This window comes from Panthera uncia, chromosome F1, assembly GCF_023721935.1.
Source record: "Panthera uncia isolate 11264 chromosome F1, Puncia_PCG_1.0, whole genome shotgun sequence".
NCBI classification, from domain to species: Eukaryota; Metazoa; Chordata; class Mammalia; order Carnivora; family Felidae; genus Panthera; species Panthera uncia.
The window spans coordinates 57,399,949-57,419,940 of record NC_064813.1 but is presented as its reverse complement, the minus strand read 5'-3'; the positions used below and the strand labels follow the sequence as shown (position 1 = coordinate 57,419,940).

Sequence of the window (19,992 nt, the reverse complement as noted above, 5' to 3'; positions counted from 1 at the left end):
GTTTTCCCTTTTAGACATCGGTGCGTCCTGGGGAAATTTGCTTCATTGTTCGGAGCCTCAAAATACCTATAAGTTGAGACGTAGCTCATTACCATTGTGAGGACTGAGTGAACTATATGAATAGTTCCAGTGCAAAATAGCGTACAAATCTGTGAAGGTTATCATTATTACCTGAGGTATGTGTGGTCACTCCATTTTATTAGATGAGCAGACTGAGATCCAGATAATTTGTGACTTACCTGAGGTCGCATCTCTGGAGGTAGCGGAGCCTCGACCGGAACGGGGGGTGTTACTGATCACGTCCCAACCTCTTCACGCCAGGTTTCCCACCTTATCTGGATATTCTGAAGGCTGTAGCCCGTGTTCTGAAGTCTTCTCTTTCCTCCGCACTCGGCTTGAGTTGTCAGCCCAAGCTGCTGCCAAAAGTGAAATCGTGCGTATTTTCATAGGGTGTGATGCCGCTGATAACCTCACTCAACCTCTAGGACAGCCTAGTGAAGAAGGCGTTACTGATCTTTCGATTCCTGAGCCGGTCAACCTCATTTCTGTCTTCAGTGCCTGTGCGTCTGGACTTCCCTTCTCCCTGAAGCGCGTTTGCCCTGCATAGCCATGTAGCACCCTTGGAGAGGTCTTCTTGAAACACTCTGTAGAGAGTCACTCTGACCACTGCTTTATCTTTCTTCAGAGAACATAGCACTACCGGACACAGATCTATGTGTTTTCCTTATTATCTACTTCCCCAGTAGACCGTGGGCCACTGGTGGGCTGGGACTTTGTCTCTTCTGGCTGTGTGCGGATAACCAATGCGTGACACCCAGGAGGCAGTGCGTAAACACTTCACAAATAACTCAATGAGGGGATCCTGTTTTCCAGATGAGGAGACCAAGGCTCAGACTCTGTGTGCCTTGCTTGGGGTCAGTGAGGACCAAAAGGCAGGACGGGACTGTAGCAGATTCTGCCCAGGTGGTGCATCCCCGATCCTCTGGATTAGGTGCTTTAACATATTTCCTGGACCATATGTACGATCCTCCCATTCAGGTGTGTGGCCGATCTTCCTTGCTGGTGATTCCAGCCTCCCAGGGCTGGGGCGTTTCTGGATCTATTCCTGTCCCCATTCACTTCACATTGTCCTGTTTCTTGCAAATAAGGTGTGGGTCTGCAGTGAATCCCATGTGCCAGCCCCTCCCTGGGCTTCATACCTTCTTCTTGGGGGTGGGTGGGTGTGGGCTTACGAGGGATGGTGTCTCCATCCCTCTCATCAGCTCTGGATTAGAGCAGGTCACAACCCTGCCCTTTGTGGGGGGAACGAGAACCAGAACCAGAGGAAAGTGGGACTTTGGGCATGTGCGTTAGCTACAGTTCCTGTGATGAGGGAGGAAGCTGTGCTTTCTTTCACTCCCCGGATGATGGTGATGTCATCGTTTGGTGCAGAAGCAGCCATCACCGAAGCACCTGCCATTATGGTGAGATGACTTCCTCCTCCCCCCAACCTTCCACTTACGACTCACTGGGCATCATTGAATCCTTTGGATGAACAAAGCAGGCAGATGGGGGCATAAGGGGTCTAGTGGGGTCAGATCTGGCATGAAGCTCCCAATGGTCTTCATAGAGGCTAAGAATACCTGGCATTGATGCTTTTTCAGAAGGGTCACCCACATTTTACCCAGTAAATCATAGCCCGGCCTCCTGATCCAGCTCGAGGCAAATTCATTATTTACTTTGGATACCACTCTCCCAATCTAGGCAAAAAGTCTGAGGGCAGCAAGAGGCTGTGATGAACATTTACCTGGGGAACAGAGCAAAATGCCACCGTTGGTGTTAAATTTTTTTTTTTTTTCTGCTTATAGGTCAGCCGTGGGACCCAGAATCTCCCCCACCTTGAACACAAATGCAGGCAGTCGGGACTAAAATAACCATGACTAGGCAATGCCACTGGGTATCTTTAACTGCTCTCAGTCATTAAGATGCCTGAATTGGATTTATCACCAACGATTGGATCGATTGCTTGATGCTCAAGTGCAATCTAAGTCCTTCTGTGCCCCGACTTCAGGCATTGTGTTAAGATGGATGGGCTGGTAATGCCACCCCCGTGGGAGGTGGGTCTGGAGGGTTCTGCCTGAATGGAGCCTCTGAGACAAAAATGTGCGGGGCATTCATGGGGCAAAGGAGCAGAGAAACAGGATTCTTTGTTCACGCCCCCTGGTGCCCGGGACCCACGCCACCTGGCGAGTGGGTCCATCTGCAGTGGGTGGTAACAGCTCACAAGAAGTGGGGAGGGCACCAGTGAGGACTCCCCATTACAGTAGGGTTTGCCTTTGCAAGAATGAGCACAGTTTCATGGAGCTCTTCAGAGCTCCTTCTCCCAGGCCTGGCCTTGCCATCCCATGCAAAATAGGCCTTTGTTACAGTTTGGGTCTCTGTCAGTCCAGGCAGGTCTATCTGCTATGGTTGGGGGGCAGACTTTGCTGGGGAAGCTAAAATGTCCTTGAGGCCGTGGCCTGAACCTGTGGGTCCTGGTGGGTCTCCCGTGGCAACTGCAACAACACAGCACAAGGAATAGACAGCTTCTGATCTGTTTTCTCATGACTGGAACTCACCAGCTCACTGTTCTTAGATCTGTGCTGCCTGCCTGCCTGGCAATGCTCTACCTTCCCCCTTTTCAGCCAATCCACCTCAACTGGAACATCTCCCCAGCCCTTGCTGTGAACTAATTCAGGTCATTGTTGCCCTCACCCTGCAGGACGTAGGGACCCCAAGAAGCTCCACGCTCTCAAGTCAAACACAGTCCTGACCTTGTGCGACTCAGTGGGACACTGAGCATCCCCTTCATTGTCACTTGTTCATATCTCCTAGCTAGGCTTCGGTGCTCTGGATGGATAGTTTTTGGGATCTTGGCCACCACAAGAAAACAGAGCCTGTATTTCCAAGGATTTGAGAAGAGCTTGAAGTTGGTACAAATGTTCCCAGCTTCTCTTGTAGGCCTTCTTTCACTCAAGAGTAGTCCTTAGTTGTTGGGCTCCATTCAGGGCTTTTCCTCCCAAATCACTTGACCCTCACTGAGGCTTGTGTGGCAACACACTCCTGGTCACCTAGACTTTTGATTTTGGAGACACGCTTTTATTCATACCTCTTTCAAACTTCCTGTGAATATTATACTTCTCTTCCTTTCTTGACTGCAATCCATGATCTGGTGATTCTGGGTAAATAAACTGCTTGGTCCTGTCTGGTCTCCGGGAGCCTCTCCCTTAGCCCAGGGCCTGTGGACAGTGAATTGACCAGCGTGCTGGACCTTTCTTGGAAGCAGAACCTGGTCACTCCCATGCATGTTCTTTGACTCCTCTGTTCTTCCTATTCAGTTAGATTTCTTTCCTTCCTTCCTTCCTCCCTCCCTCCCTCCCTCCTTTCTTCCTTCCTTCCTTCCTTCCTTCCTTTCTTTCTTTCTTTCTTTCTTTCTTTCTCTCTCTCTCTCTCTCTCTCTCTCTCTCTCTCTCTCTCTCTTTAAACAGAGTGTGTTTAATCTTGATTGCAATTCTTCCACTCCGGAGCATGAAAATACTGATTGCAAAAAGCCATTTGATATCAGTTTATGAAGACTTTGGAACATTGTAATGAACTTCCAAAAGTTCTTTGGGTCACAAAGATTGTGTTTTACTGAATCTGAATGGTCTCATTTGGAAGGGGTTGGAAAGTTATTCAAATTGAGGTTTTCTTTAGGCTGAAGAGGTGATTGCTTTACGTGGGAAGACACCAAAACTCAGTGCCTGTGGGCCCAGGGAGTGATAATAACCACAGAAATTCATATACTTGGTATGTATTGACACAGATTCAAGTACTTTATGTGTATTTTGTCTTATAGAATTTTCTCACCACCACCACCTCCACCACCAAGAGGGGGTGTCAGGAGATAGAGGGCTGACACAGCCCCTTACTGTCCATGTGATTCCTACTTCTCTAATTAAAGTGATGGGAAAATTCCCACAGTTCCTCTTGTCTTGCTGTTTAAGCCTTATAAATAGCTATTTTTCCCCCCAAAGTCCCAGCAAGCCATAGAGAAGGCTTGGGTTCAAGTGCTGCCTTGACACCAGCCGGATGGCCTTGGGCAAGGTGGTTGGCCTTTCTGAGGCTCGTTTATACACTGAACATTACTGAGTGTCCACTGTGTAAGGGGCTGTGCCACGTTATGTGCGGGCGCTCGATAATGATGAGAACAACAGTTGTGATGGTAACTACCATTTACCTAGCTTGGATTACGTGTTAGGCACTGGGCTAAGTGTTTTATTTCCAACTTTTCACTTAGTTCTTCCATAAACCTTTAAGACAAGCAGCATCAACAGGGGGAAGCTAAGGCTAAGAGTTTACGTTGCCTAAAGTCCACACAACTTGTAAATGAGAGCAGAGAAGCAACCTCAGTTCTGTTGGACCTCAAAGCCCATGTTTCTAACCACCAAGTGACCGGAATCCTGGCTCAGGCATTCAGAGGTGTGGAGGGGGGTTGGAAACTTGTGTCATGGAGATTGGTGTCCTGAAAAAGTTTCGGGTTGTCAGACCTCAGGGACCAAGTACTGAGAGTTCGGACAATGTTTTTAGCCGGTAGGGTGTGTGTGTGTGTGTGTGTGGGGGGGGTGGTGGCTCAAGGGAAACTTTGTAGAGAAGTTGTTATTTTAACTTTGAAATCTGGTTATGATTTGAGTATGAGATGTGTGAGCAGGGGCCCCTTCCATTCTGGGTGCTCTGGCAAATGCAACACTAGAAATTTGTGAGGGGTGTGGAGGTAGCAGGGGTTGGTTCGGTCTGATGTAGCATGTTCTTCATCAAAATAAGTGTGTAAATTAAATATATCTCTATATTTGCAGCCTATATCTACCCATACCTACTCATCTACATTTGCATATCTGCACCAATACATTTATACCTACATATCTACATCTATACATCTATGCCTATATCTATATCTATATCTATCTATTATGTCCATCATGTCTATCATCTGTATCATTTATAACGTCTATATCATCTATATCTATACATCTCTGTATCTCCATATCATCTATCTCATAGGACCTAGTTTCATTCCTGGGAATATGTCCCTAAAGAAAATCTCACCCAGATCCATATAGAAATACATGTCATGACATTTATCACAACATTGGGGGTGGGAGTGTAGGATGGGAGGGCCGAAGGGCATCAGGCAGTGTAGGCATGTTGCAGCTTATGACATGACTCTCCTGGACCTAACTCAAGTCAGGCTTCTCTAAACTCCCAAGCCCCACTCCCCGCCCCTGTCTTTGGCCCACTTGGTCCCCTTCCCTCAATATCTGATCAAATTTGTCTTCCCTCACTGGCAGTATCTTATCACCCTGCCTGCCTTCAGCAAGAATCCCATCAAGTTGGCTTAAGCAGAATCCCCTTGTCTCTGATGTTTCCTCTTAGGGATTTTCCATCCCCTGACTCCACCCTGCTCCTTGGATAGGAGTCCCCACTTGTCCTTGTTGTGTTTGGACTGGAGCCCAGCTCTGTTCTGAGGTTTCTCTTCTCCCACTGCAGTAGTTCTAGAATAGAATTCTCCTTCTCCGCTTCTTCTGTCCAGCTCCAGTGTTCCTTGAAACCTACCAGGATAGAGTTAGAAGTGCACAGGACAACATACATGCCTCTTAAAAGAAATTTTTTTTTACATTTATTTATTTTTGAGAGACAGAGAGAGACAGAGCACAAGGGGCAGAGAGAGAAGGAGACAGAGAATCCGAAGCAGGCTCCAGGCTCTGAGCTATCAGCACAGAGCCTGACTCAGGGCTTGAGCCCACAAACCATGAGATCATGACCTGAGCCAAAGTCGGAGGCTCAACCGACTGAGCCACCCCGGTGCCCCAACATACATGCATCTTAACAGCATAGTGCCGAGTGAAAAAAAATGAAATTTATATAACACAGTACCATTGACATGACTTAAAAACAGATGTACAAAATAGCAATATGTTTTTACAAGGACACTTACAAATAAAAAGGTAAACACTAAACACACAGATATGATTGCATATGGAGGGGTGGTAATGGAGAACAGAAATAAAAAGGAATAGTGAAGTAAATGAAGATTGACCCAAATTGAGGACAATGTGTCATGAACTAAGGGACATAATCAGTTCAACCCCCTGAGATTCACCCCCAGACAGACAGACACACACACACACACACACACATACACACATGCATGTATGCACACACATACACATACACATCTGGTTGGGGGGCAATGGGCCGAGATAGGCATCAGGAAATGCTGTAATGTACCCTGATGACAGGTTACGTGTCCACTAGGTACACAAGGGATTCCATGATCCTTGAAAATGGGTCTGCCCCCAAGATCTGGGCAGTATAAAGAACGAATAGGCCTAGAATCTTAGGGACTGGATAAAACCAAGAAGGACCTGACCTACAGGTTATCTGCATATGTGTTGAGTCAGAGAAAAGAAAAAGAGGCAAAGCCTAAAGGAGAAGGCGCTGAAGTTGGAACGTCCCAGAGACGATAAGGGCAGCAAGGCTGGAGCTGTGGGGAGAGCATGTGTGTGCAAATGCATCCATGGCATAGGGGGGTGGAGGAGAAAGCATGGAGTGCCAGGGTCGCAGGAGTAAGTCAGCTCATATTGGACTTACTGGGGAGGGGGTGCTACTTATGTGAAAGTGTTGGCTGTCTTGTCCATACAGGGTGGAGGTGTTTAAAATGTTGCTTCGGCACAAATATCACCTCCCACACTGAACCCTTCTCCCTCACTCTGCCCACTGCTTGGCATAGCACGCTGGGGTTTTCTTGTGTGGCGAAGCTAAGGTCATGCTGGCTCCCAGGTGGGCCTCCCTTGGCTCTGGTCTCTTGCCTGGCTATGGAAGGCGTCCTTAGCCATTGCGAGACTGGGGCTGTCCCTCCCGACTGCTAGAACTCCTCTTCCCTTATTTTCAAGAGGGTTCACCGGCGTGGGAGCATGCCACATGGATGCAGCAGGACTCGGTGGAATATAGGACAGACACTCGACTTGACGAGTATCCCTGTGTCCGTCGGCCAAGGATCCAGAGAGTAAAATTGTTCGGTTGTCTTGAATGTATCATTGCTTGACTTGAAGTTAGTTTCCATGCTTTGCTGACCTGGAGGCACTGAAAACAGACGTAGGATTAGGATCAATTACAGGCGTGATAAAGTGATCACACTATCCTAATGATTTCAGGTTTTTATTTATTTACCTATTTTTTTAAAGTTTTTAAAATTTATTTTGAGAGAGGCGGAGAGGGTGAGTGGGGGAGGGGCAGAGAGAGAGGGAAAGCGAGAATCCCAAGCAGGCTTCACTCTCAGTGAGGAGCCTGGTGTGGGGCTTGATGTCACAAACAGTGAGATCATGACCTGAGCCTAAATCAAGGGTTGGATGCTTAACCGACTGAGCCCCCCAGGTGCTCTGGGACCTATCTTATTCACCTCTGTCATGTGCTAATGCCAGCATATTCCCTGGAGCATGCGAAATGCTTAATCGATTTGAACAGACTGCAGCACATTATTTAAAAAATATGGCACTGTCCCAGGTCATTGATAAAAGTATTAGCTGTACCTATTAAACTGTCATGTCATCTTATTTTATTTCTTTAAAAATAGGGGCGCCTGGGTGGCGCAGTCGGTTAAGCGTCCGACTTCAGCCAGGTCACGATCTCGCGGTCCGTGAGTTCCAGCCCCGCGTCAGGCTCTGGGCTGATGGCTCGGAGCCTGGAATCTGTTTCCGATTCTGTGTCTCCCTCTCTCTCTGCCCCTCCCCCGTTCATGCTCTGTCTCTCTCTGTCCCAAAAATAAATAAAAAAACGTTGAAAAAAAAATTTTTTTTAAATATTTATTTTGGGGGGGGGGGCGGAGAGAGAATCCCGAGCAGTCTCCATGCTGTCAGTGCAGAGCCCAACGTGGGGCTCAAACTCATGAACTGTGAGAACATGAACTGAGCTGAAATCAAGAGCCAGGCACCTACCCAACTGAGCCACTCAAGTGCCCCAATTAAAATTTTTATTTGGAAGTTTGATTGTTTACATGCTGTCTAAACTTAAGTGCCCAGGCCCAAATACCCCAAAGCGTATCTGACGAAAGCCAGATCTTCCTATAGCGTTGATACATTTTACCAACATTACCCTAGAGCTCAGCAGTCTCTGTGTCTACCTTGCAACTTTGCCTGGCCAAGGGTGATTGGCTCTGAATAGTTTGTTCCCGGTCCTCAAATTGTGAAAAATATTAAGCATATTGAGATGTGGATTGTGTTAGTAATCCAGACTATTATTATTAAAATCCCTAGGAAATCATGAAGTCAAAATAACTTTTGCATTTGGCACAAAACCAAAAACCAAAAACCAAAACCCCAACAAAAACTTTCCTCCTCTGTCCCCGCTGACATACTTTCATGGAGGACCTGCCTCTGATCTGCTGTCTTCATTATTTTTGGTTTGTTTGGGATGGGTTCCCTCGCCAAGGCTGGAACCCCACTAGAGACAAACTGCAGAAAGAAAGGAAAATGGAAGTTCTCCTTGCGAATTCTCAGAATCTCCTATGGAAATTCTAGAACTACCTTCTTCCAAAGGGTTCTAGTACTTTGACTGGAAGCCTGGCCGGGGAGGGGCAGCCTGCTTTAGGACAGGAGCTTTCAAGTCTGAGCACAGGGTTCCTGCTCCAGGTCTGTTCCCCACCCGCCGTGTGACCTTGGGCAAGTCAGTTCTACTCTAAGTGCAAAGCGGGGAGGAAGGAGCTTTCACTGAGCTCCTTTCATGGGGTCAGCACTGGGCCAAGTGCTAGGGATACATAATAACCTAGTCCTTACAAGGACTCTGGGATGAGTATTTCTGCATCGTATAGGAAACCAAATGGAGGCTCAAATAAACGGCTCAAAGACACAGAGGTGGATTTTGCAACCAGAATCAGCATGTCTCCAAATGTCCTTCTTCTTAACTTGGACTCATTCTCTGTGAGATGAGTTCATTGGTCGTCGTCCAAGGTGCTTGCAGCTCCAACAATTTATAACCCAATGGGGATGGATTCTCATAGCACAGGAACTGATCGCACAGGACAGTCGTGTGCGTGTCGGGTCCCCTGACCCAGACTTACCATTCGTAGGGGCTGGTCCTGCCTCCCACCTGACACTCACATTCACCTCTTACTGCTTCTCTCCTTCAGCCCAGGACACTTTGCTCTTGTCTCCCATGACCTGCCCATTTGTCTCTTGTCCTTCTTCAAAGCCCCTTTCTTTCTTGCTGCCTACCTGTTACTTCCTCCTCCCGAGTAGCCCTGTGAAAAAAGCTCTCCTTCTCTTTTTCCAGGCTTGTCTCACTTTTACCTGGAAGCTTTCCTGGGTGGATAAATTATTTTGAATAGTTTTGGAAAAAAGTCAGTTCAGTCTGCATTTCGTTTTCATTTGTAAAATGAGAGCACTGCATTAGCTGGTCTCCCTGGCCCTTTCCAGGGCCAGCGTTCTGTGAATTCAAATAAATCTGACCTCTTCCTTTCCCCCATATTCCCTCTGTAGCTCTGGCCTTTGTTTTCATATTAGCTGGATTTGCAGTTTCCACCCTGCTACTTTGTTTTTATTCTTGGGTTATTGCCATGTGCAACATTTAGGTATTCTATCTAGCCTGGAAACTCCTGGAAAGGAGAAATCATGTGACTTTTTTCTCCATATCCCCTCTGGTCTTATCCCCAGGATGGGACAAATCCATGAACTTGGGGGTTATTCAAACACTGCCATCAATTGTTGGATGGATGACAGGCCCATTTAGAGCATTGGGGTTTTTTGGGTTTTTTGTTTGTTTGTTTGTTTGTTTTTTTGGTGTCCTTGCCATGTTCCTGCCATCCACTTTTTAAAAACATCTTTTTTTAAGTTTATTTATTTAGTTTGAGAGAGAGAGAGGGAGAGAGAGAGAGCACATGAGGGAGGGGCAGAGCTAGGGAGAGAGAGAGAATCTGAAGCAGGTTCCAGGCTCTGAGCTGTCAGCACAGAGCCTGACTCGGGGCTCGAACTCACCAACCATGAGATCATGATCTGAGCCAAAGTCAGACCCTTAGCCGACTCAGCACCCAGGCACCCTTAAGACATATCTTTACTTACTCACTTGTCTGGTAATTAGGTCCTGGCCATTGCCCTTTTTTTGATTGGCTCTATTACACAAACTGGCTAAATCTATGTCCATGCCCTTGATTGGTGGAATGATCCAGATATAACTATCTCCTTGTGATATTCTCTGGATTTCAGGAACAAACTTGGCATCCTCTTGGTCTGATGGCTTGTATAACACTTTCAGGCTCATCAGGGATCTGTCAGCACCATTATGGTTAGATTTAAGTGGTTTTTTCCCCCCCTAAATGCAGCTGTCTGCAGGGTCTGATGTTTGTATTGTGGTGGTGGAAGGCAAGATTTATTTATTCAGTCATTTATTCAAAACTCATTTTACTGAGTAGTACTTACCATGTGTCAGAAACTGGGGGTAAAAGATAAGTAAAATCTGGTTCCTGCCTTTAAGAAGTACTTGGTCTAACAAGGAAATCGGTACTAAAATGTTACTTTTTAAAAAATGTTCATTTATGTTTGAGAGAGAGAGAGAGAGAGTGGGTGAGGGGCAGAGAGAGAGAGGGAGACACAGAATATGAAGCAGGCTCTGTGCAGTCAGTGCAAAGCCAGATGTGGGGCTCGAACCCACGAACTGTGAGATCCTGACCTGAGCTGAAGTCACTCAATCGACTGACCCACCCAGGCACCCCTAAAATGTCACTTTAATGCAGTGAGATTATACCCTGTCATAAAGGTATAATCAGGAAGGAGCAATTCCTGAGGAGCTAGGAATTGGTCATAAGCAGCACATCACAGACGCCATGGCAGAGGTGAACGTAGGGTTAAATGCGAGTGGGATTTGCCAGCAAAAGGGCAGAGGACATTCCAGGCAGAAGGAACAGCCTGAATAAGGGGATGGTGAAAATAAAGGAGGGGCTGGTGAAAATAAAGATGAAAAGGTGGGCAGGAACTGGATGGTGAGGGTCCTTATATGTCCTATGGAGGAAGCTGCAAGCCAATGGCTCTCCGACTTAATTGGGTTCAAGGCTCATCCATGGAGCTGGCTGAATATACAGCTTTCTGGGACCCACTGATTTGATTCGGTGGGTTTGAAGTGGGGTTCAAGAATCTTTATTACGAGCCAGCTTCCCAGGTGATTCTTTTTTTTTCAAGTTTATTTATCTTGAGAGAGAGAGAGAGCGTGAGTGCCCGTGGGGGCGGGGCAGAGAGAGAGGGAGAGAGAGAGAATCTCAGGCAGGCTCTGCACTGTCAGCACAGAGCCTGATGCAGGGCTTGAACCCACAAACTGTGAGATCATGACCTGAGCTGAAGTCAGGAGTCGAGATGCTCAACCGACTGAGCCACCTAGGCGCCCCCTTCCCAGGTGACTCTGATGTAGGCAGGCTGCTAATCACTTTAGGCAGATATGGCTGTTTTGCATGTCGCAATGGGAAATACCAAAGAGTGACATCAGAAAGACCAGTCTAACAAAGTATGGCAGGTGAACTGAGGAAGAAAGTCTCCATGTGGGGTGGTCAGTTAGTAATTCATTGTGAAGGCTCACCTGAGAAACGCTCCACCTATGGCAGCAGGTTGTGGCAATGCAGAGAATCAAGTGCAGAAAGCTCTCCGAGCTTGAATGGACAGAAGTTAGGGAAGGAATGGATTTGCGGGAGGCAGAGACGGGAATCGCAGGTGCCTCCGAGAATTTTCACTGGAGCAAGTAAGAACTGTGGGTGCTTTTAACAGGGAGTGCAGTGCATTTGAGGGAGAAGATAAAAAGTGTGGTGTAGGACTTACTGAGGTTTTGGTGTCTGTAGAACCTACAAATATTTAATTCAGGTCTCCACATTTGCACTTGGGAATTATGCACGTGTTGAGATGAAAGTCAACACCATGGGATTCCATGAGAAAACTTTGGAAGAGAGACTACAGAAGGCCTAAAACTGTGCCTTTAAGAGGAAGACACAGGGGAGAGGTCGGTCTATACCCTGGACTGTAGGTGAGCAGCTCATAGCAGTTAAGGAGAGGGGAGAATTTTAGGAAGGAGTTTTTCAACATCAAGTTGGGACTGAGGCACAGCTTGCCTCCTAGAGGCAAAGAGGGGGCATCGCAGTAAAGAGAGTCTGATGTGGTGCCAGAAGGCAGGGGGAGTCTACCGGTGGGTGGGCCCTAAGGAGTGTGTCCTTAGGGAGGGACATGGGTGTGCTGATAGTGTGTGTGTGCGTGCGCACTTGTGTGTATGTGTGGCTATGGAATAGGTGTTCATTTATGCAATACATATGTGTCCCATGCGTCCGCAGGAAGTAGGCATAGCCAGGATGAGGCCAAGCCCGACGGATAGCAGTGCCAGATGTCACAGAGGGAATAGAAGGACTGAGAAATGGCTTGGATATTGCCATTTGGAAGGTCATTGGTGACCTTTCACAGAATGTTTTCTTTGGGGCTCAACTGAGTGGCCGGAATGTGAGGGGTGGAGAAGAGAGGCATTGATTGTCAATTTGGAGGCGGGAGTGGGAGAAGGTTAGGCAGGGCGTCCATTAACCTTATTGGTACAACTGGAGAGCTTAACAGGACTTGTTTGGACAACTTGCAATTTCAAAACTTAGCTTTTTTCCTAAGAGGTTATTAAAAGTGAAAAGTACCATAATATGCCTTTCTGCAATACTTAAATAGCTTCTTATCCTGACAGTTGTTAATACTTGCTTTTCCAGGAATTCTAGGCCTTTGGCAGCAAACCAACTAAATATTGTGAAATAGAAAATAAAATTGTCCTTTATTGCTGCAGTCTGTTTTTGTACATATCTTTCACGTTAACTCAGATTGAGGTGCGTGAGTACGTGTGTGTGTCTGTGTGTGTGCCCGCATGCATGTGTGTGCACATGTATAGACTTGGGGTGTGCTCATTTAACTAATGTGTTTCATATCCTCTATCTCAGGCGATGTAGGTGTAGTGGGCAGGAGAGACATGGGGGGCCAGTTGATGTTATGCAGGGAATGACGGTAACTTGGTTCTCTGGGGGGGTGCAGAGGGAAGGCCCGATCGTAGCATTTGCCAGTTGCCATGGTGTAAATACTCCCACCATGGTTGATTTTAGGCTACCAACATGACGTCACTGAACATGGAACTGGATGAAGAGATTTGCCCCATCTTCCCTTGCATGCCAGTACAAGCCAGCCCAAACACCTCTGGCCCTTTAGGCAGGCAGAGAGATAATTGTGACAATAATAATTCCTTTGACTTACGGGGCTGTTTGTGGTTCCCCAAGCACTCTGATATATTTTGTTTTCCTTGCACAGTACCTTGAGTGTGATTTGAAGAGTATGGCAAACCTCTTTGGCTAGCCACAGGCCTTAAATTACCACCAAGGAAATGCTTTTTAACATTCACAAGCAGAGGCCATGTCCTTTAGGGAATACAGTACAGGATATATTAATGTGGATAACTCAGGATCAGATGAGAATGATCTTGATTGTGGGATATCATTGGAGATAGGATATCTGAAAGAGAGATCACAGGGGGTTAGGGAGGGTTGGGTAGCGAGGGAAGGAAGACGTCCAAAAGAGAGATCCAAGATATTAAAGATATAACTTTTCCTACTTCATCATTTTGCTAGGACCTGGCCTGCTCCTAGACCATAGATCTTGCCAGATACAGTTCATGCTCCATTATCCACTCTAATGGAGGAAAGTTGGACAGCATAATTAAAAACAACGGGCAACCTTGAAAGGTATGTACAACTGGATGTGCAGAGGATATAATGTTTGTTTCTTGGTATCTTTACCATCTGGTGGATGGCTTACCTGTCCTACCTCTGGAAGTTAGCTTGCTCATGGCACGTAAGGACTTGAGAAAAGCCATATGATCAGTGCCGATCTAGATTTTCTTTTCTGTATGAGAAAGAATTTTCTTTCAATCTAGATTTTCTTTTCTGTATGAGATTTTCTATTCTGTGGGGTTGGGGTGGTTCTGTCTCCTTATAAGCAATTTAATCAGGTTTTATTTAAGAACTACTTCTTATTAATGGATGAAAACCTCTTGGCCTCACAAACAAAAATACTTTTTCTGAGAGAACCGTACTTAATTCACTTGGCCGTCAGCTTTCAGGTGCTGTCTCTGCGTGTGTGTGTGCACATGCGTGTGTGCACAACTTCAGTAGCTGGTGACTACAGGACAAATCAATATCTAGCCTCTGGCGGCTGTGGGCTGTTATCACTTGGTGACAGTTGACACATTGGTGGCCGGCCACGAGGAGAATGGTGGGTGTGCGTCCTATCAATTTTTAGAGCATATTTTATCTGTACAAGTAACCGTGGTGCAGCGTTCCATTTGTCATCTCTGTCCTTGAAAGGAGGAGTTGATAAATGACAGTAACTGTTAGCCCACCAGACTGCATGTGTTTCTCCAGCAAAAGCAAAGCTCGGGATAAATTCAACACCTTCCTGACGGTAATGACGATAATAAGCAGTATCTCATACCTAAAATCCGGGTGGGGTTCACAGTCGGCTAAGGACTTTTTCTTACCTTGTCTCATGGAATCCCTATAGAGGCTCCCGTGAGATGGGAAACTGAGGCTCAGAGGGTTAAGTGATTTGCCCAGGGTGACAGCGGTAGTAAGTGGGGCTGAACCTTAAATTAGGCGCCCAAGGCCCAACTGCAACACTCCCAACCTGTGTTTGTGATCTTAGCCTCTCCTTGTTCTTTTTTTTTTTTTTTAATGTTTATTCATTTTTGAGAGACAGAGAGTGAGTGGGGGAGGGGCGGAGAGGGAGACACAGAATCCGAAGCAGGCTCCAGGCTCCTAGCTGTCAGCACAGAGCCCGACGCGGGGCTCGAACTCACTAACTGTGAGAGCATGACCTGAGCCGGTGTTAACTGATTGAGCCACCCAGGCACCCCAGGCTCTCCTTGTTCTGATCTGATTTGCATCCAGCTGCTACAACAATCATCCCATAAACCCCTACTTCCCGTAAGAATGCTAATTCCCTTTGCCTCTTTATTCCAAATCCTCGGAGACCTCTGGTGCGCACCAACCATTGGCCACTGGTTTTCTCTTACCCTGGACAGCATACCTTCCTTGCCTTTGTTGAACATGTGATCCGTTAAAATCCCTGCATCTTTTCCAAGAGAGCTTATAAATCGTTTGGTCATGTGACCGTAAGCACTGACAATATTGAGAGGGAAACTGCCTATCAGAAAAATGCCAAGGGGGCGTCTGGGTGGCTCAGTCGGTTAAGCCTAGACCCCTAGTTTCAGCTCAGGTCATGATCTTGGGGTTTGTGTGTTTGAGCCCCACATAGGGCTCCTCGCTGACAGTGCAGAGCCTGCTTGGGGTTCTCTCTCTCCCTCTCTCTGCCCTTCCCCACTCATGTACCCTCTCTCTCTCTCTCAGTAAATAAATAAACTTAAAGAAAAAAGGAAGAAAGAAAAATGCTGAATTCTCGGTTCATGAGCATACCTCCTTCTTCCCTTGTGATTGAAAATCTCATCCTTTGGGGCTTAGCTCACATGTCATTTTTTTCATGGAGTATTTTTCTGATTCTCTAATACAACATGATCTATCTTTTGACATTTTTGTTACTTGTTCTGTGGCAATTATTTTTCTCATGGTTCCTACTACTCTGTAATCTTTGGGATCAGTAGCGACAAAGAGTTTCACAAATAGATGCTTGGTAAATATTTGTTGAATTCGGTTGAAATGAATGTTTGAATGCACTTCAAGTACCATGGAAGCCCTTTATCCAATGCAATTGCTCCCAGTATTTTTTTGCTTAAGGGAAAAAGTAGGAGCGGGTGGACCCTGGAAAGTCTGGGAGGCTGCAGGGGGCAGGCCCGGTTGTCATTGGGTGAGGGGCGGGGAGAGGCACAGCTGCTGCAGCTGGGACCCTCCCCGCCCCCCCAATGGGGGAACAAGATGGTTGCCACAGGAGGGTTTGGGGAACAGGAAGAAACAGATATATTTTCACCCCCAGTGAAGGTGTACTGGCGCACCAGGCTGCCACGAAGAACAACCCCAGGAAGCACCTTGGCGGTGCAGGAGGTGGGGACACCTGAGGTTGGGTTGAAGGAAAAAGTGGGGCGAGTGAGTCAGGCTCTGGGGGGTTCCAGGGCAAGGCAGTCAACATGTAGGCCACCGGGCCTCTTCTAGACGCTGTGCAGGTGGCCAGGTGCCCCACGTGGTTACCAGCAGCAGGACCTGAACAGAGAGTGGGAGAGTAGGAGGGGTTCGGGAGCTCTCCGAGGCCAGGCCCCAAGCTCACGGGCCGGTGCCTTCCTTCCTGTGCGGAGACACTCCTGCGCCAAGCCCCACCTGCCCACACAGTCCTCCAGCCTCCTGGGCGGGGAGAGGGGATGTGGGGGCCCATCGCAGGGCAGCGAGGTGGGCCGGTGAGGCGGAATGTGTATGCGGTTACAGGCCACCAGGCCGCAGGGGCCTGTGCAGGAGCACAGTGGAGATAAATGAAGGACAGGAGGCCCAAGGCCTACAGCTACCTCTAGGTCGGTACCCGGCAATTGCGCCCCAGATGCCCAGAAAACCCCCAGGAGGCAAAGCAGCCGGTCGGCCAGCTGAGTTCCACCCGGAGAGGCGGAGCGGGCCGGGCAGACTAGAGCCCGCAGGCCTCCTGCATATCGCCCGGTTTAGCCATGCGGTAGGAAGAAATGAACACGAAATCCCAGTAAGAGATGAGCGAAAGATTGGCACGGGAGGCCTTAAATGCTTACTCTTTACCCATGTATTAGATATCTAGAACTAGCTGCACTATCTATGCAGCATGTGGTTTTAGAAATTACTTTCACCTAAAGAACTTCTCTTTTTGGTAATGACAGATGTGCTTGTGGGGGGGAAAAAAAGCCTGATTTCTCTCAATACGCCTTTAACAGTTTTTAAATTCTTTCATATCTGGCCAAGTTGAGATTTCTAAGAACCTCATTTTTAATTTGTAATTAAAATTTACAACTTAGCTTTCCCCCCCCAAAACAACAACAAAACAAACTGTAAGCACCTATTAATAAAAGTCTTAATTTTTTTTTTAAGGTAGGTTCACATAGACAGTCACTAAAGAAAAAAAGCTATATGTATGTTTTTCACTGATTTGAGTCCTTGGTTTTCTTTCTTGCATGAATAATACCCATAGTGAAATAATTTTAATTTCCAAGTTCAGTGTCTTCAATATGGAGGGAGAACTTCAGACACTCAGTCTAATCTGAGTTCAGTAACTACCTATGGAAAGTTTCTCCCAGTCTATTATAGTTGCCTCTTTTTTTAAAGTTTATTTATTTATTTTATTTATTTTTGAGAGAGAGAGAGAGAGAGACAGAGTGTGATCAGGGAGTGGCAGAGAGATAGGGAGACCCAGAATCTGAAGCAGGCTCCAGGCTTCAAGCTGTCAGCACAGAGCCCGACGCGGGGCTCAAACTCACAAACCATGAGATCATGACCTGAGCCCAAGTCGGCCGCTTAACCGACTGAGCCACCCAGGCGCCCAGTAGTTGTCTCTTTTAATTGAGCTGCAATTCTTTAGAGTTGTGCTGTTCAATGCAGTAGTCACTTGCCATGAGTGGTTATTGGGCACTGTATGTGTGGCTAGTCAGAAGTAGAATGTGCCAGAAGTACAACATGTACATTGTATTTCCAAGACAGTAAAAAAGAATACAAAATATCTCATTAATAATTTTATATCATTAAAGGTTCAACTGATAATAGCTTGGATACTTTGGGTTAAATAAAATGTTATAATTATTTTCACCTGTTTCTTTTTTCTTTTTTTTTTTTTTACTCCCAGAAATTTATTTTAAAAAAATATTTCAGTAGAGGCAAAAAACTACAAATAGAAAAGGAAAAAGTAGATTACAAACTTAACATATCCAGAGTAATCATTAATTATAACCTAATAATTTTATTTATTTATTTATTTATTTATTTATTTATTTATATTTTATTTAAATCCAACTTTAGTGTAATATTGGTTTCAGGAGTAGAATTTAGTGGTTCATCACTTCCATATAACTCCCAGTGCACTTCCCAAGTGCCCTCCTTCATGCCCGTCACCCATCTAGCCCATCCCCCTGCCAACCTCCCTTCCAGCAACCCTCAGTTTGTTCTCTGTTATTTAAGGGTCTCTTATGGTCGACCTGTTTCTCTTAAATGTGACTAGTAGCAAATGTAAAATTACATGTGTTTTGCATTATACCTTTTTTGAATGGTGCTGCTTTAGAGAGCTATGTTTATTGATTCTTTGTAAAACACTCAGTGATGCTTTCACAGAGACTCTTTCCTTTTTGACTCCTGTTTCTTACTTGTACTTAATACGAAATGAAGTTGCATAATTATAGTAAGAACAAGGGTCACAATCAGGTGTGAGAACAAGCACGCCTGGATTTTGACATGCTGACTTTTCAACTTGTAGGACCAGAAATCCACGGGTAACATACAGTCCTGCCTTGTGCCGTTGGATGATGTGGTGTCAGTCCGTATGCTGAGCAGAGCACAAGGTCAGTGTGGCTTGTTTGGTAAAGCAGTGGAGATCGGTCACGTGAGCTTTTTGCTCGGCTCTAGTCTGGAACAGTAGCTCGGAGAGGCTCCCTTTCTGATACGCTGTTTTAAAATGACAATATGACAACTCTATTTTCCATTAACTTTCTTGACACTCTCAGAATTGTAGACTTGAAAAATGAAATTCAGGAATGTCCTGATTAAGTTGAGGGCAGATGCGTTTCCTTACGGGAAATGAAAGGGCCAGCCACGTGAATAATGGTTGTCTCAGTGAAAGTGGCTACGTAGGAGTAGGGTATTTGGAGTAGGAGTATTTGGAGGTTGTCCATAGCCTGCTAGCAAATTAGCCGCCTTGTGAGCATGTGTGTAGGCCGTTTTGGTTTGCTTTCAAGTTGCAAGGGTAAGGAAGTGGCACCAGCTCTCTTGGAGAGAGGAACTTGCTCTGGGTCAGGATCTGGCCTGCAGGATAAAGTCATCCCTTGTCCCTCTTACTCCATCCGTAGTCTGCTGCCCAGTGCTCACTTCCACGTAAGAAGATGGCTCGCCTCACCCACAGCCTCGTGTGTCTAGAAGGGGTAAATAGTTTGCCAGTTACATTATGTCTGCAAGGCCTGTGAAAGAGGACTGTGGAATCCACAATCCAGCGGTGACTAGGGCGGGGATTATGAATTGTCTTCTTGTGTGCTGGGGCTGGGGATGGGTTGGGTTGGGGAGATCAACACGGGGGGTTCAGGTAAACGGATCCATCCGTACCTTCCTGCCCTGTGCCCGACAGTACCTCTGTGTGGTTGGCGGTCGTTGCACGAAGTCTGTGCTTGAGGCAATGCAGTGCTAGTGTCTCAAGAGCCTGGCATGCCCAAACAAATCTGAGCTCACCAGGCACTGGAGCAGTAGAGGCAAGACGATTGTTGTTTCTTCAGCAACCCTCCCTAATAGGACTTTCTCCTGGAGCGTCCACTTGTGATGGAACGGGTGATTTAGCCTAGACGAAATGGGGTCACGTAGCTCCAACCCCGATGATTTAATCAAACGGCAAGCCTGGACCACCCGACCCCTTCAGGCCACTAAATTGAACGGTGTTAGGGATATGCACCAAAAGCTGACTTCAGGGGAAGAATATTTGTGAGGAGATGATTCTTGCTGAGCCCTGTTGGTTTGCTTGCAAACGAGAAGAAAGAATATCATGATCAGAAGAGAAAGGAGCTATCTTTTGCCCTACTCTGTTTTGTCATAAATAAGTGAACCAAGCACATTACATTTCTATGGCACCGTTTATTCTGTAGTCATTCTGCGCCTTGGGTTCCCTCCGGGGAGACGAGAGAGACACCGGGCCGCAGACTGGAAAACACGGCGCTGAGGAAAGTGATCAGGGTCATTGGGGCCTTGCAGGAGTGAGGGGTGAAGTGGCCTTCCTCAAGCTCTCCTTCCTCAGCCTCCTCAGAACTGAA

General features: G+C 46.6%; 1 long non-coding RNA gene across 2 annotated transcripts in view; it reads left to right on the top strand.

Annotated features, from left to right (window-relative positions):
• The window catches only part of LOC125925548 (uncharacterized), a 248,362-nt gene extending 229,819 nt beyond the window's left edge, over positions 1 to 18,543 (top strand). For both annotated transcript variants that reach the window (XR_007458865.1, XR_007458864.1), the window contains exons 5-6: positions 13,667 to 13,780; positions 18,459 to 18,543. This is a non-coding gene — a long non-coding RNA (uncharacterized LOC125925548). The remainder of the gene's footprint in view (positions 1 to 13,666; positions 13,781 to 18,458) is intronic.
• Positions 18,544 to 19,992: the final 1,449 nt, after the last annotated feature.